The following is a 17,231-nucleotide window of genomic DNA, read 5'->3' on the forward strand; positions in this document are numbered from 1 at the left end:
AAATTATCCATTTTTGCAATCAAAACATTATTCAGATTCGAGTTATTGAAACATTTTCGGATTTGAAGTTAAATTTAAGTATAAAAAAATACTGTGGATATTCGAATATCAGAGATAAGATATACGTATGCCTAAAAGACCTAATTACTATTATAGTAACCACAGATTGCGAGTTTGCGATTAGCATTAATTCAAAATGTTTTACAAGATTTTTCTGGAAACTGCAAAAATAGATTTGTATTTTTGTTATACGTAAAAATTTATATTTGTACATGTAGATTTTTATTGCAATATTTAATTATATGCCTATCTCTATTTTATATTAAAATTCCGCGCAGCGCACAAAAACAAATTTTACACAAGAGGATTGGTAGAGAAAAAAAATATATTCAATTCGAGGTTCACAGCTAAGACGCGTTGCACAAAAACCAATACGTATCCGCGTGCCGGCCATGATGGATTGTCGGAGCTATGGGAAACTATCTGTCAAGCACAATATCGACCCTCGCCCTCTCTGTCCAACCCCTGCAAACTCAGGGTTCACTCTCGCTGCCGCCGTTCCTCCTGGGGGTGCGTTCTGCAATGTAGGTTTACCTACACATTGCCATACAAACCTTTCTCAGCCCCCTGTTTCCATCCTCTTCCCCCTCTTTCCCCTCTTTTTCCGTTTTCGCCCAAATCTTCGACCATTTCGCGAACAACCTATCTCCTCTTTTATAGATTTTGTTTGCCTAATGTTCAGCATCTGAAAATTTACTGTAATATTCAAACATTGAAGAAAACTAACTTAGTTTCCACATATATATTTATTAGTAGTTTCTGTATATTTAATACATATGTACCTCTTCTTATATAAAAATACATTATTATCTATTAAAATATTGCATATATTAATAGATGTACATAAGCGTTGCACAGTAATAATACATATTTTAAATTTCTCGAGAAAATAATATTACAATGTGTACATCACATTAATTGTTACTTGATCCCAATTATTCGGTTACGTTTTCTAATTTTAAGTTTTATAAAAGCAAAGCTAAATAGCATGTGTGTGTGTGTAACGGTAAAATCAGCAAATAAGTACAATATTCATATAATAAGATGAAACATGTTTATTAATCATAAAAAGTTGGACTTTATATGTACGTTTTAGCTTTGCTTAGTCAGTTTCGGTATACTCTCTTTTAATTAAACAATACATAAATTTTTTTATGATTTTGATGAATTTAATGAAGGTATACGATATATTATAATATATATATATATACAATATAATATTGAATTCGTTATAATTATAAATTGAGCTTTAAATGAAGTAAAATAATCATTAATTTTTATAGTAGAATTTTTGTCATTGAATGAGACCTGATTGTTATTTAACTTTTTTTAGCTCTTTTTATAATAGAATTTAATATAAGTAAATAATGAAATGATAATTCTAAATTACGTAACACATTACAAGTTATTAAATATGTTCAATTAAATTTATAACAAAAAATTTAATAATTTTAGAGAAAGTTATATAGTCAAATAAATATATAAATTGAAATGTATAAAATTGTAAAAGCAAAATATATTAAGTATATAAATGCAAAATTATAAATACATCAATATGTTACGAGTTTATTTTATCCAACTCTTTTAAGTCATGAGACTTCTAGAGAATAAACAATATTTACGTAATTATAATTTATGTCTTGTATTCATGAGATTAAAACAATAAATTTATTAACTATAAGCTATTTTATGACAATTTAAAAATGCCAGAGAAAATTTTATGTGACCGTTGATTGACAAAGATACATAAATAAATACTTTTGTTCATTTAAAACTCAATTTAAAAGTATTCAAAGTAATACGTATTTATATTGATGTATATTTTGTAATATAATAAAATAATACAATCAACGAAGTTTCATATTTATAATTACATAGTAAAATTCCATCATGGGCACTTATTATTAAATTTTATTTCATAATTTAATTTATTAATTATTCATCACATTTTGATTAAATCTATAGAGTTAACTTAGCAGTTTATTGTTACCTTTAAATTTATTTATATTGGGCTAATTTGTGTTAATATCTTTACGTGTCTTTTTCCATTATTAAACTGTAAGATCTATTACACTGTCAATTTATGGCCGATAAAACTGATAAATACTTATTGCCAATATTGTTCACTTGAATATTTGAATTCGTTTTCAGAAAACACTGTACGTTGAAATTAAAGACGAAAAATTTTCGCGGTGAAAAACACTTAAAACGTTAAAAAACAAGAGTAAAAGGAGAACACTCATTCACGCACGCTTACGCTTTCAACCATCTTGTTTCGTGTGAACAGCGCAGCTGCATGCCTATCCTCCCCACTCTATCTGGTCATCCCCTAAATTCTAAGCCTGCCCGATGGCTTCAAGTTAACTGTTCATAATATACAAGTAATATGTCCATTTCTTACTTCCACAATTATACATGCTAAAGTTTTCTTACAACTTTAGAATGGAAGACGTCAAGACTAACAATATTGGTAACTTATAAAAATTACAAGATATAAACACATTTTTAAATATTCTGTTTTTCTCTTACTTTTCAAACAAAATTATAGAATGCCCGTCTCTATAGCTATTGGTTATTATAATGTAAAATATTGAAATTGATAGTTTTATAGCCTTTAATAATATTTGTGTCAATTTCTGACTTTGCGTCCCTCGTGTAACAGTATTTAGAAGTATTGCGAATAAAATTATATGTGTGCTTAAACTGTAAATCGTACTTATTTAATACAATACAATATAATGTTATTGTCTTCAATAAAAATATAATCCTGTAGACAAGTGCCATTTCATTTAATATTACATTACAAGACAGTCCGGCTGTAAATTAATCTTAATTTTTTATGAGTCTTTATATAAAATTGTAATGTAATTACGATTTTGGAAGTTGAAAAAAGTCCGGAAAATGTGGTAGACCTTCCAATTAGCAATAATCTGAATGCGGATACTATCATTAATCAGATTGTGTATGAATTTTATTCTGTACGTCAAAATATTTTTGGATGACGTATGCAATACTCATGGGTAAAATCTAGTGTCGAAATGCAAAGTTAGGAAAAGAATGCTCAGGCGAAAACGCGATGTGAACGGCCGAGCTTTCTTGTACCTGAGCTACGGGATGCTCGTTGTTTAGCACGGCCATAAATCATAGTGGTTGCAAGGTCAGCCGCCCCGATCTCGGCCGTAGCGGCATTCCCTCTTTACGAACGAGCGTGAAGGACCAACTTTGTCCTGAGTTTGCCATAAGTTCGTTTCTTAAAACTAACACGATTAATTTTAAAACGCCGATGTAGGTCTGACCCGAATATGCACGGCTATATTGATTTTCGTCGCAAATACTTGTTACGTCGTATATGTATATTAAGTGCAATTCTTATATGCAAATACATACAATAAACTTTGTGGCGATCGTGGCGCAGAGGATTGTGCGCTGGTCTGATAACCCGAAGACCTGGGTTCAAAACCAAACAAAACATTGTTGGTTTTTCGTTCGATCGCCACATATAGAAGTGGATATAGAGAGAGGCGTTATAAGAGGTTTGGGCACGTTCCTTCAAAAACGCCTTCTAACCCTAAGGGGAATCAATGAAATGCACTTACATACAATAAACTTTGATGTCTGTGCAAAATAATTGTCAATAATCATGTCATTCCAAAATATGTTAACGTACATTTCTTAAAGACCGAAAGTTTTGGTATTGAAATATTAACACACTGAAACTTTAGCTAATGCGTATTAGCTAAAACTTGTGTTAGGAATTAAGGAAGCATTATATATTGGCATGATATTTTCGTAACTATTGTCTACAGGATTATTTAAATAATTCCATGTTGGTGCATTTTGAATGTGAGTAAAATGTTGATTTTCTTCGTAAAATTGTTGTTGCGAGTGTAATTGCGGGTATCGTGTTGGATGTAACATTTGGTTTTCATGAGTCATCTGAGAATTAGGATTTGGTTGTGCTAATTGCGTGTGTTGTGTTGGTTGTAACATTTGGTTTTCATAAAACATCTGAGAATTAGGATTTGGTTGTACAAATTGCGTGTGTTGTGTTGGATGTAACATTTCTTTTTTATGAATCATCACCTGAAAATTAGGATTTGGTTTTACTAATTGTGGACTCGATGGTACTGAAGCGGCTGTGGTTAAGAGTGATTTTCCTTGGTTCTTCTTTTTTTCTTTCATTCGTCGATTTTGCATCCAAATTTTAATTTGTCGTTCACTCAATTTAATTTCTATACTCAGGTTGATACGTTCTGCTTTTGAAATATATTGATTAATCAGAAATGTTTTCTCTAGTGCCAAGGTTTGTTCGAGCGTATAACTTTGTCTCGTACGTTTCTTTTGAGTTCCTGTTTCTTGATTGCCTGCAATCAATAATTTTTATATTAATAAATTACATGTATTAACGATAATAGTCGAGAAAAAGAAGATTTGTGGATTTACGAATCTTATTTATTCAATTAAACTATCATAGCGATTGATATTATAAAATTGAATCACAAGCTACATCTCGCTCTTCTGAAGCCAGCGGCACACTATGCTATTTGTCCTACTGGATTGCTTACGAGAGCCAATCAGGATTTCGTCTTGAGTCACCAGATCTAAACTCTGCGTCCCTATTGGCTCTTGTGAGAAATCTAGTAGTAAATATAGCAACGTGTGCCGTCGGCTATCTGAGCTATTAATACTTATTTTTTTATTTTTTAGAATAAGAGATAGCTTAAGGTAGTATGAGACTGCTGCGTATATTTTAAATATTCTTATTTAATTATTTGTTGAGATGACTCCGCGTGAAAACAATCAATTTACAAGTTACGAGGCACCTGACCATCCCATATATGCCTCAGTTTTACGAGGTTGATTAAATATGTGAAAGTTCTAACTATAAAATTAAACTATTTGTTGAATAATAAATAAAGGAGAATTTGTAATATTCGCGAATTCTTTATGAAAGATAGGATGTAAATAGAAGTTACTTGAACACTTCTTATACACGTATGTACTGTAGCATATAATAAATAACTTACCATTCTTTTTATGCATCCATTCATATGGTATCCTGCCGGAGTACGAATGTGCTTTTTGGTCTTGTCCGTTGTTGCGATTGGATGTTTTAGTATTATTCTTCCTTTGTTTTACATCATTATTGCTATTGCCGTTACAGAGCGGCAACCCTTCTTTTTCTTGTACATTAAAACTTTGATATGAAGAGTCTGGAAATTGCTGTTCGAACAGTTCATATTGCGCTACAGTATCCATTTGAGCGGGCGACAATCTGCTATTATGTAATTGCACATCGTAGTTAGGGTAAGTTAGAACAAATCCATTGTATTGCTGTTGCTGCTGTCCCCTTTGTAAAGGCATAGTATCTTGATTAGATAACGGTACATCTGAATACATGTCATCTACATTCTCTTGTAAATCTGAGAGGTTGTCGTTAGAGATATTTGAAGAAAGTTGACTCTTTGGTGTCATATGATTTGACGGAATTGTATTCGCATTTGTGTTTAAATGTGAATAACCTTCTTGTGCTATTTTCTTGCCATGTAATAAAGTATTCTCCAACAAACTGGATGACACTTTTACAGTCGCTGCACAATTATAAACCGTGCCATTTATTCTCTCGAAGTCTTGCTCTGGTGGCACATACGTTGAACTATAATCCCATCTTGAAATAGTATTCATATTATCACAAAGTCACGTACAGCTCCTTATCACTTAGTCCTATTTCCACTATATATAGAACTAGTTTACATTTTTGCACCCACAGTTGCCGAATAAGCGTACATAAAATGTCCGCTTCTCGTTCTTATATTCCGCGCGAATTTTGTTGTGCGAGAACTTGAGGCAACATACTTGATACGAATACACGTCACCACTTAAACGAAACTCGTATATTCGCATCCGTTCCTCTTTGGATGCAAAACCAAAATGTAGAGTATCATCTAGCTACGATGGTCTTACACATACTGTTCCAAATTTTCATGGACATCTATTGGTACTAGGGCAGGAGGTGAAGGGAGGAGGGATAGATTTTACGGTTCTCCTGAAAACACCGACAGAGCTCCACTGGTTTGGTTCGTGACTGAAGGTCTTTGAAAGAGGGGATATGCCGCTACCCTTAGCAAAAGTCTCCATAGGCGATTCTTGCCCAGCTCGCAGGGGGCCTCTATCTTTGTCAGCTGCTTTTCATTCAGTGCAAGGCCACCCCCAATATATATTCGATTTTTGTTCTGTCGTTCCCCGTACTGCAATCCCCTCCCACTATTAACACTACTGACACCAAACCCCCCCTACTATTCCTCCACCTCTCTTTCCAACTCGACCTCGCACAATAAACGCCATGTGCACGAACGGATCACTTTACTGTAGATTCGTCGTTGCTCCATCGTCAATTTGGAATAGAACAGGCTTACTGTTAATATAAAATATTTCTTTGTTGTGACATTTTATAAAATATTTCCTTTACAATTTCTTTGTTTTTATTAAATATAGCTTTCCCATCAAAATATATAAAAGCGGGTAAAGAAACACGAAAGTAATAGAATCGTACCTTCTATATTATATTTTCATTTTTAATTTTTTTTTCTTCAAATTCTCTTCCTCTCCGATTCTACAAAATCTAATAGCAATGAGGTCGTAAAACAGTCTCCTTAATGTTATAAATATTTGCCAATATGCGCAATCGATTTCGTATCCTAGTGTCTATTACCGATTACAAAACAACGAGAGCGTTAGAACGGCTTAAGTGAGATGTATTGATTAAACACGATAGACAAGGCGTCAAGAGAGAGGGCTTGGGTTAAGAGAAAACAATTATCCTTAACCGAAGATAATAGACGGCCTTGCGGACAAACTATAAATAGTAAAACACGATCGAGAAAAAAATGATTGATAGATGGGTTCGAAATGGTGACCAATCCTACGGGCGGAGATTCTAAACGGCCGATCTGAACGCGGACACGCGTCCGCACATATGTATGCACACACTCGCACGCGTCACATGTACGTGGTCAAATTTAAGTGTATGTACACGGTGAATCAAACGATGCTAGAAGAATGCCTGCGCGCTCTCACGCGTGCGGACGTGAAATGCATTCTATGTTAGCCGACTGGCATGGTAGCAATAAATAATAATCCTCGACGGGCGATACTTGTGGGAAGGGTCGAGGGTTCCGGAGTTGGGAGCATTTTGTTAATGATTTTGGCTACTGACTTTATTTTCGCTGGCTCGCGTCGTATCGTCGACGTATAATATATATTATGCTTCACGAAAGGAATCTCTCTTGCACCTTCTCAAAGTTAAAATCGCATAATTATACACAGCGTGCGTTAATACTAATTTCATTTCTCTTAATTTGAGTTTCATTGATACACAATTGTAATTGTTTGTAACTTTTTCATTTATGCGATATGTATTTAATTCTATGCGTTTCTGGAAAAGAAAGTCTTGAAAAAGATTTTCTTATATCATTAATTAGTTTTATTGTTACTGTAATGTTATACCGTGACTTGTCACTCTTATTTTAATTTTTACAAAATTCTTTGAAGTAGCCTTTCGGTTTCCGGTAGCAAAGGCGTGGCCAGGTAGGTAAAATAAAACCAAATAAATTGCCGCATTTCACTTTTTAGTCGCGGCAATAAATTGTGAAGTTGGCTTTTCAAGACAAAATAATTGAAAGTGGATTCAACTTTTCCCTAGTCAAATGCACAGTATGCAGTTGACATTGAAATGTCATACGAAGCATCGAGAAGCTAAAATGTCAGGTTTGGATCTGGGATCCATATACGAGACGACCGCCTTCACGATCGAAGTAACTCGACACAAGTCGAGAAAATTCTCACTCGAGGATAGTTTCACAAACAAATGTGGCGCAAGTAGTGAATTATAAGTGGTCAATGGTAAAATGGAGACAACGCAAACGTAGAAAAATTTATATCAATCTAATAAAAAATTATTAATTCAAAATGGTTCGCTTTTCATTCTTTAAATTATTATGCTGCAATATGATTCGAAATATCGCATATAAAAATTCAAACTAGGGAAGCTGTACAAAATATGAAATATGTACCAAATGGAAGAGATACATTTGTACTGATTATTAGTTAATGTATAATATAATAGCAGATTGCGTAGGTAGGTTTGGATGGTTAGAATGGCGTAGCATCTCATAGAGTGACATATGTGTCCATATAATCCCCATTCTCTGCCATGTGAGCCCGAAATAAAGAATTTTCGCAAAACCGTGAGTAGGGGGGAGAAGAGGGAAAGAGTGAGAAAGGGGGGAACAGAGAAAGAATGGAAGGGAGGGTGAAAGAGAGAAAGACATTGATAGCCATTTGGGAAAATTGAGAGTATCGAAATCAAGCCAGACGGCATCTACTACGGCATGATTAATTTATATTTCGTTTGCGGTCTGCCATTCTGCGACAAATTGAGCCATCTATGCTGTTATATACGTGTATTGATACAAAGTGATAATTTACTTCGTTCTCCTGAGTATTTTATGAAAATCAAATATATTAAAAACTTTAGTGGAATTAAATAATATCATTGAAAAATATGTAAGGGCCCGGTTTCACCAATAGTCGCTTAACATTAATCTTAGTTTAATTCATGTTTGTCTGTTTCTAAATCTGCAACACTTGGTAAGAGACAGTGAAAGAATGAAGGATAAAGTCGAAGAACGTTGGTGAAAAACCAGACCTAAATCATGTTTGAAGAAAAAAAAAGGGAATTCTTGCGGATGCGTCTCCGGTATTCGGCTTAAGGTACCGTAACCTTGGATGTTAGATCATGCTGAGACATTATGTGACGGAACGTGTCTTTTCAATCAAATAGAGAAGTTTCGAGCATGGCAATTGTTACCCTCGCAACCTTACGTAAAGGATACCTGAGAATCAGTCTATTTCTTTCTGTTGCGTACCTCTATTGTACCCAGCAACGAATTTCCGGTAAAATTTTACTAAAAGTGTCAAAGGATGTGATAAAATATTCCAACGAAGAGTGAGAATAATTGTATTGCCTGTATATAAATCGTAGGAATTTGATGATATTTGTATTTTCATGGAATGCCTAACTACTTCGTGAAAGATCGGCGGATGATAAAACTGAAAACCGATATAGCACAATATAGATATCAACTAATAAGCGATTATTAACATGCCTCAGTGGTCGAATTGGCGAAACGCCGGCCTAGACTCTAGGCCCTAGAGTGTAGGGAAGTCCAGAGGTTCAAACCCTGGCTGAGGTAATATTTCTCGCAATAAATTTCCTGTATTATTAAAAATGCCAGATATGGTCATGAAAACACTGACGTTTACAATATAGATATTTTTGTAAATTATTAAATTGCGTAGCATATTTTGGCACGAGGCTGCTCTTCAAGAAATGTCGATATTTCATAAGGTGATGAGTATCTTCTCACCAATGTCTACAAACATCACGGAAATAGTTTCACAGTTCTCTATTTAAGAACCATAAAGATCTCGGGTATCTTTGTGCACCAGTTTACGACTCGAGAGGATTTACCATTCATTATAAAAATGGCACATCATCGTGCCTCATAAAGTAAGCATTGACACTGAGGCATTAAGAGCATTTACTTTTGTACATTTTGCACGTTCGCATGATGACGATCGCTTATGCCTCGCAGGTTTTTGTACCAAAGTGTCCCGAGGAGTTGGTTAAGGTTCTTTCAATAAAGAAACGCTCGTTCCAAATATAATATCATTAAAAAAATCCCACATATGAAGTGTACTTTCGAAGAAGGGAGGGATTATCGATCCAGCGTTTGTTTGCGTAACGTGTTTACTTCTCGCCGCGAATATCTTCCCTCGTCGCTACTCGGTCTGCTCGGTCGGGGCACCCTCGTGCCGAGCCGAACTCAGCGGGGATGGATCCGCAGTGGTACGAGGGAGGAAGGGGAGCGGGAGCGGGGGGGAGTAGGACGTTGGAAATATCATTTATCACGGCCAGGACTGTCAATCTCCGCCGCATTGATACGATGATAGTCCACCGACGTCACGATGCTTCGCTAGCTGCTCATCCGCCGTGGAATCGTCGACGTTTCTCATCGCGGCGTGCGTAGGATGTTCCGTCATAACGTTGTAAATTAAAGCGACACACGCTTGATCATTGGTCTACACGTGACGTTAACCCATTACAGGCACATTAGCATAATTTTAATCGATAATTTATATCGGGGATAAATCCATGAATTAGATTACACATCTTGAGCAAAGAAGAAAGAAAAAAGAAAACCGGACTCGGTGTGCAATCAATTATAAATGATACAACAGATCTTGAATTCAAATGACTTATCTGCGATAGCAGCTATTAATCTGTGAATACTTGCAAAAACATATATCAACCTTTTGTTGCAGCTACATTAGCTTTTATTGTGTACAAATATATTCTTTGGTCGGTTACCGTTCTTACTGTTTCTGGTCGATGAACAGTAGATTCATTTTAAAACGGGACGTATATCGGGTGGCGAAAGTTAATGAGACTTTCGCGTGTACCGGAAACCAGTGGATTCTTCTGCTGCTAGGGAAGACAACTTCCACCCTCTCTCGTGAGCTGCGTATCGTGTGTAACGGCCACTCCCAAATTTTGCACGCACATTAAATACTTGATGCATTCAAGAAACTGCCATCTGACCGCCGAAAAATTATTTCGCACGATTAAGACACCGATAATAATCTAATTACTTACACTCGACCTTACCGCTAGTAACTTTACGAAAGGCGTCGTCGCACGGCGTACAACAAACGCACCTAAACATATCAACTATTGAGCTAAATGTAACTTGCATTTCATAATTTAATGGTAAAATAAAATCTTTACGAAAATAATCGATGAGAAAGTCGCACCGCGTCGAAATCAAAATTTTCTTTTTATTTCCTCTCTTTTGTAACATTTCGCCCACTGGTTCGTATGGCATTTAAAAATGTCGTCTTAGAAAACTGCGGCGTAAATGAATGCAAAAATAACGCCTAAGGGAACTCACGATACGAGCGCGTCGGAAAAACCATTATCCATAAATCATACGCTTCGACGACCGGATATCGGTCGCTAAAGAATAACAGTGATCACTCTCTCCTGATCGATATTTCCCCACGAAATCTATCCTCGTTAAATAAAGCCATTTTGGCGCGCGCTCGCGAGACCAACTAGAATCTAGATCGCGCCGTGGCTCGGTGCTCGAAGGTTGACGAAACATTCCATTAAACCCACTTACCCGTGCCCGCGTTCGCAATTATCATTACGCAGCTCGCTTATCAGCGCGCCGAACGCTTGTTAACGGGGCCCGATCAATCCGCGCGGACGGTCACTCCGGGCTAAAATCCTCGCGGGATCGACAAAACGTTTAATTGATCTAAATAAAACCGGCGCGCGGAAAGTCGAGGCTGCACGATGGCTAGACGATGGCGTTCAATGTACCATTAGGTAGTTATTGCGATCACCGGGTGGAATGGCGTAGGTTGTACGGGCACAACCGGGTACGGGCCCCGCACACGCGTGCGTAGATACGCGTGTAGGTATAGGCGGGTAAGCCATCGTGGCTTCATTCACGTCAGATGTGAGGCGACCACGTCATTTATCTGCCAGCCAGTCGGGCTAACGATGCATTGCCGGTTTGTTGGCCGAAGTCGTGGCATTACCATACAGACACCGCGAATGCATTCGTACGAAATGCAGATGCAAGTCCTCGAGAGTTGAAATAAGCGGTTTGCGCGAGCGGTACCGGCATTTAGCGAGTTATCATCACCGAGCTGGCTCATTAACACCCCGATTCACGCGCATTCGGCTATGCGCTGTATCGATACGCGCTATACGCGCTCTTCGATATTTACGCGCGAGATTACGGCCGATTGACACCGGCCGCTAGTGACCATCGGACGTTATCCGCCGCTCGTTATCGTTTACGCTTCTTCGTCGCGGTCATTAGATATAATTATCCGATTATTTGTAGTCGTGTGTTGTCGAGAAAAATGGTATTGCAAGACAATAAACGGCATTGGTCGGCGAATGCGCGATAATTATAATCGGTTATTGACTGCAAAAAAAAGCCTATAACTTGTTCCGCGCGATACAGCACCAATGACACGACATTCGCCAAGACGAGTGATGCATGTAGACAAAAGTGGCACGATTACAAATCCAGACATGCGTTATTGTATCGTTACACTGTGTTAAGGCCGCACGTACGCACAGATCCGTATGCGTATGGGTTTTCTTACGCCAGTTTACGATCGCCTTTATTCATACTCTTTCGTTGTTGCAAATACTTATATACACGAGAGAAGTTTTTCTTAAAATTTACCCTGGAAATTATGTAATCGTGGGACAACGCAGCAATTTCGAAGAATGTTATGAGAGTTTACTTGCTGGTATAAATTTTGCTACATAGAATGCATGGTAAAATGTGAAAAAACTCTCATAAAATTCTGGAAAGTGCCACGTTGTCCCACGATCGCACGATTTTCAGGGTAAATTTTAAAAGAAATTCTCTCAGTCCACATGTAGTATTATTTATTCAATTGGATGAGCTTGTTAGACTTATACATTCAACATTTTCCAATTTCTCTGCGATATGTCGTTCCGTTTGTATAATGAATTATTAGAAAATATTAATTAATAACAAAAAAAGATACATTTAAGATACACAAAAAATCGTCAAATGTGTTATTCTTGGACTGTGGAGTGAATTTTTTCTCAATTTTATCTTATTAATTAACTGAACGCTTAATTCAACCGACGTAGTAAGACCGGTGACAAAAAAGTTACATGATTATCAGTACTTGCATCGTGCATCTGTGCGGTGTCCATGAAGGTAATTAGACAGTTCCTGCCGAAGTCATTTATTATTACTCAGAGACAGCAAAAGAAGGATGCGTGACCCTATGTTGTTATAGCGTGTGTAAAAAGCTGAGAGGACCACCGTGAAAGTTACCAAGTTCACTATCACAAGAATACTATCGGCATAAAAGTTGTGTATAATTTACTTTAAATGTGTTTTAATTTGTAATAGATGTATCTCTAAGGCTGTATATCACGAATATAATTTATTATTTATCTCGCATGCGCAAAAATCGACAGAGTTATCAAGCTTTATGCAATACGCAAGAATAATTATGTAGCAAACTTAGCGATTGCTAAAAAAAAAGAATCACATGCGTTGACTTTTTTATCTGTCTCTAAAATGAAACAACGGATTCAATGAGTACCTTCATATTCAAAACTGGCTCCAAAAATTCTCTCTCTCTCTGTCTCTCTAGTGAGATTGTCGTAGGGTCTAGGCTGAAGAAGAATTAGACGTTAACGCTCGTGCGGAGAGGGTTGATGGGAGAAAAGGAGAGGCAAGGGGTACCTAGCGGAGGGCTCGGTTACGTCCAAATAGAAATTCAATTGATCTTGTCCGGTAGTGTCAGGTAATCCATCTTGTTCCTTCCGCCATGTCTGGAGCCGTGTCTAAGTTGGACTGTGAGGAGGTTTCCGCGTTTCTCTTTCTCGTTCTCCACTTTTCGGTTGCTGCGACGTTCCGTCGGCTATACGATTCCGTCCGTCGCCGTGGAAAAAAAGAGGACAGCTGTCCAGCCGACCGCCAAACTACCCATTAATTACGATCCTGGACACACTCACACTTATCCATTTGTTTGTCTTTCCATCTCGCTTCCTCCGTCGCCCCCCCGCGGTTGCTCAGTTACCGCCACCCGTTGTGAATAAAAATCGCTCTGCCAAACTACAAGTCGAGCCCTCTGGTCCCTTCGTCCCGTGCCCTGTGTACTTCCGCATTCTTTTTTTCGGGCTGCGACCGAGCGGCACGATGAGTGGATTTCTGCGCCGGGCATCCTTAGCCACCGTACAATTATTGCGCATCATTGTGCAACGAGGAAATTGGCTCCGGTTACCGTTTAATATTCACGGTGACTAAGTTCGCGATTTGCATTCATCTGCCGATCGTGACGGTGTGCACTCGCGTCCGAAACAAGTGCTCTGTTCGCGAGATAACAATGATTACCCCCTCAGATCACCGATTTTATCCTCCTCGCGGAGATCGAAACGAGGCAGCGCAACGATTGCAACTACGATAAGCTACCAACTATCGGCGCGAGCTGTTCATGCGCGTGCTTGTACGGGATGGGCTAATTGGTAATACAACTTTATTACTCTCCGTTAAGTAATGACGGTCTGTGTTAAGTATGCCCGGTCCGAAGGGCATGGAAGGGACGTATCGATACCGGATCGAGATAAAGGCGCGCATGTACCAGAGATAAGCCATTGTAAAGTATAAAGTACGGGGAGTGCATCCTCTAATAAGGCGATAAGGGTCACCTACCAAACGATTTCTCGCTGCCTTGAGCGATCTCAACTCGGTGATCTAGTCGCGAATCGATGATCGGGGAACAAACTGGAATCTTTGGGACGCCTACATCCGCTAGTCGGATATACGCCGCGTTGCGTGCAAATTATTTTAATAATAACGAGACTGAAGAAAAAGATTCGCTCGGAGATTCATATATTATACCAAAGTATTAATATTTCCACACGCAAACGCTCCAAGTGCGTGTATATCGACGAGCATTGGACTAGGTTAAATTACAAAATCAGTGTCGGTGCCAATGAACCCGTCAAACCGTGGCTTCGGATGATTTACGAAATTCAGATGGGCAGGAAAAGATCGGAACGTTCGCAGCTACTTGCGGATAATTAATAACGCCGAGATCAAAAGTGCAGCCATTGAATGTTCGCTCATTCACAAACGATCTCTCCGCCCAGATGAATGCGAACCAGATCGTTACAAGGGTATTCTACGGGCGTGCCACGTATGGGTGTCTTCAGGTCAATACTGGCGGTTTGGTGAATACAATTATTAATGCCGTCATTAAGAGCATTTACCATTTTTTAATACCTACGATCAGGAAGGAATATAATCCATTACTCAACCGTCGGTTGTTAGACGTCCGTTTTTTATGCCTTTTCGGCCCGTTGCCAATAGAGCGGTAATGGACCCCCCCCTTTTTTTTATACAGGATATTTCAGAAAGTTTTTGTTAAGCGTGATATCTGAATAACGTTGTTTGCGAATTTTATTAGAAAATATTAGTGGACACTAAGATCCAGGTCGACCGTATAAAACGTTTCTATTACTTGTGTTATTTGTATATAAATAGTCAAGTTCGCTTATTAGGGGAGAGTTGCCGTATGCTTACTGGTCACCTAATCACCTGGTTGCCTAAACCGCGTACCTTTTGCAGCATGTTACAAAAAGTCTTATACAAACTAATTTCTTATCAGGGAAACGTTCAACATGTATGGATACCTGAAACATTACACTACAATTTCTAACGGTTATTTGCGTAGAAATAAGTACCAAATGGGATATATAATAAATGATACTTAAGTGGTACGCAATCGGCAACTCTCCCCTGTTATTCAGAAGACTTTGAAAATCCAACGTAAGAAAAATAAAACGTTATGTATACAACATGTACAAAGATATGTGAAAGTCGATTATAAACTTACTTCGTAGAATATTTTTCTCTTGAAAAAAAATTGCTAACAATTAACGCGCATTCTTCTTCAACGTATAAATATTTGTAGGTGTTACATAAAAAATACGCACGAAAACTTACGAAACTAGATCGTTCTAGCCTCGAATATATATTTTAATCGCCGTTAAGAGAGGGGAGCCACGAAGAAACAAAATATGCCACAGAGACACGTGTCAACGTAATAAATCGTAGCGATGCCCGACATACGGTTTGCTTTAGACGGCAGATTTAAACATATGATTGTAAACTGCACGTGGATAGCGATTACAGAAACGTTAATGTTCCACCATAATTCTTTTCGTCTAAAATTCTTTAAAACCGGGAAATATCAATTTCTTCTTCTGTTCTCGAATAATGTTTTTAAAATATACATTAAAATATAAGAGGAGCTTTTAAATTTAAACGCCAGAGAATAAAAAGAAGCTTTTGGGTTTAGACATTAAAAATATAAATCAAACAAACGAGAGCGCCTTTAGGTTCAAGCAAGATGTTGGTATCCAAAAATAATCTAAAATGTGAATTCACATACCGTTTTCCACCTTGTCCTGTTCATCGGTTTCTTTCGGACATTACACAGTTTCAATTAGACGGAATCATTGTCGTCAGTAAATTCACGTATTAAATCGATAAACGATCTCTAATTATTTTTTAAATGCTATATTTGCTTTTATTGTACTAGAAATGATAAAACGCGCGCTTCGCGCGCGCAGTTTGTGGTCGAGCATTGTATATTTTTAAGAATTTGTATGCACCCGAAAAAGTTATTGTATGCGCAACGTCAATTTAAAATAAAAAGTAATTTGTCACTCACTGATACGGTTAGCAACAGCAAAGTTGTACATCGCTAACTATACATGTTAAACCGTAACAATACAAAAATGTATACGATTATGATAGACTAATTATGTAAAATCCAGACTATTGTATTAAATATACTTTATATTTAATATTTTTGAAAATGGGTATTTATTAAAATAATTATATAGAATACTGAAAGTCTTCCTTTTAAATATGAACTCACAAAATTTTATACGTATGGTTTTGTCTCTAACACTTATTCGAATCCACGTTCGAATCATTTGAATAAATAAAATAAAAGCACAGAACAGATGCTCTATTTTGCACAATTAGCAAATAACAAAAATGTAAGACACTTACCTTACGATTTCTCTGCCGTTGCCCGATGCCGTCCAGGCCTGCTCCTCCTCTCAGATTTTTTTGTTGCACTTACACTCACAGCACTCACTCGCGAAATTTCGGACACTCCCGTACGCGATGTAAAATACCGTGAAATGCAGTAAGCGATGTTCTTTACTTCCTGCCCGTTCGAGTTGCGAAGAACGACAGAGCGAATTACAGCGCGAACGCCGAAGTCGCACAAATATCTCTCTCTTCCCGAAAATGGAACAGATTACACGGAATCAATAGATAGTTAAAAGCGCGGTGCGTAAACGAGATGTAACCGCGACAACGTACCACGGTTTACTTTCATATTTTAGATGAGTTAGTCTCGTAAAATATCCATGTACACGTTAATAAAGAGCCGTCGCCTCAACGCACAATTCGTTTCTCATTACAAGTTGTAGCGACTTAATAATTAATCTAGTAGCG

Source organism: Vollenhovia emeryi, unplaced genomic scaffold (assembly GCF_000949405.1).
Source record: "Vollenhovia emeryi isolate VEMERY1.0 unplaced genomic scaffold, V.emery_V1.0 DF939174.1, whole genome shotgun sequence".
Taxonomy (NCBI): domain Eukaryota; kingdom Metazoa; phylum Arthropoda; class Insecta; order Hymenoptera; family Formicidae; genus Vollenhovia; species Vollenhovia emeryi.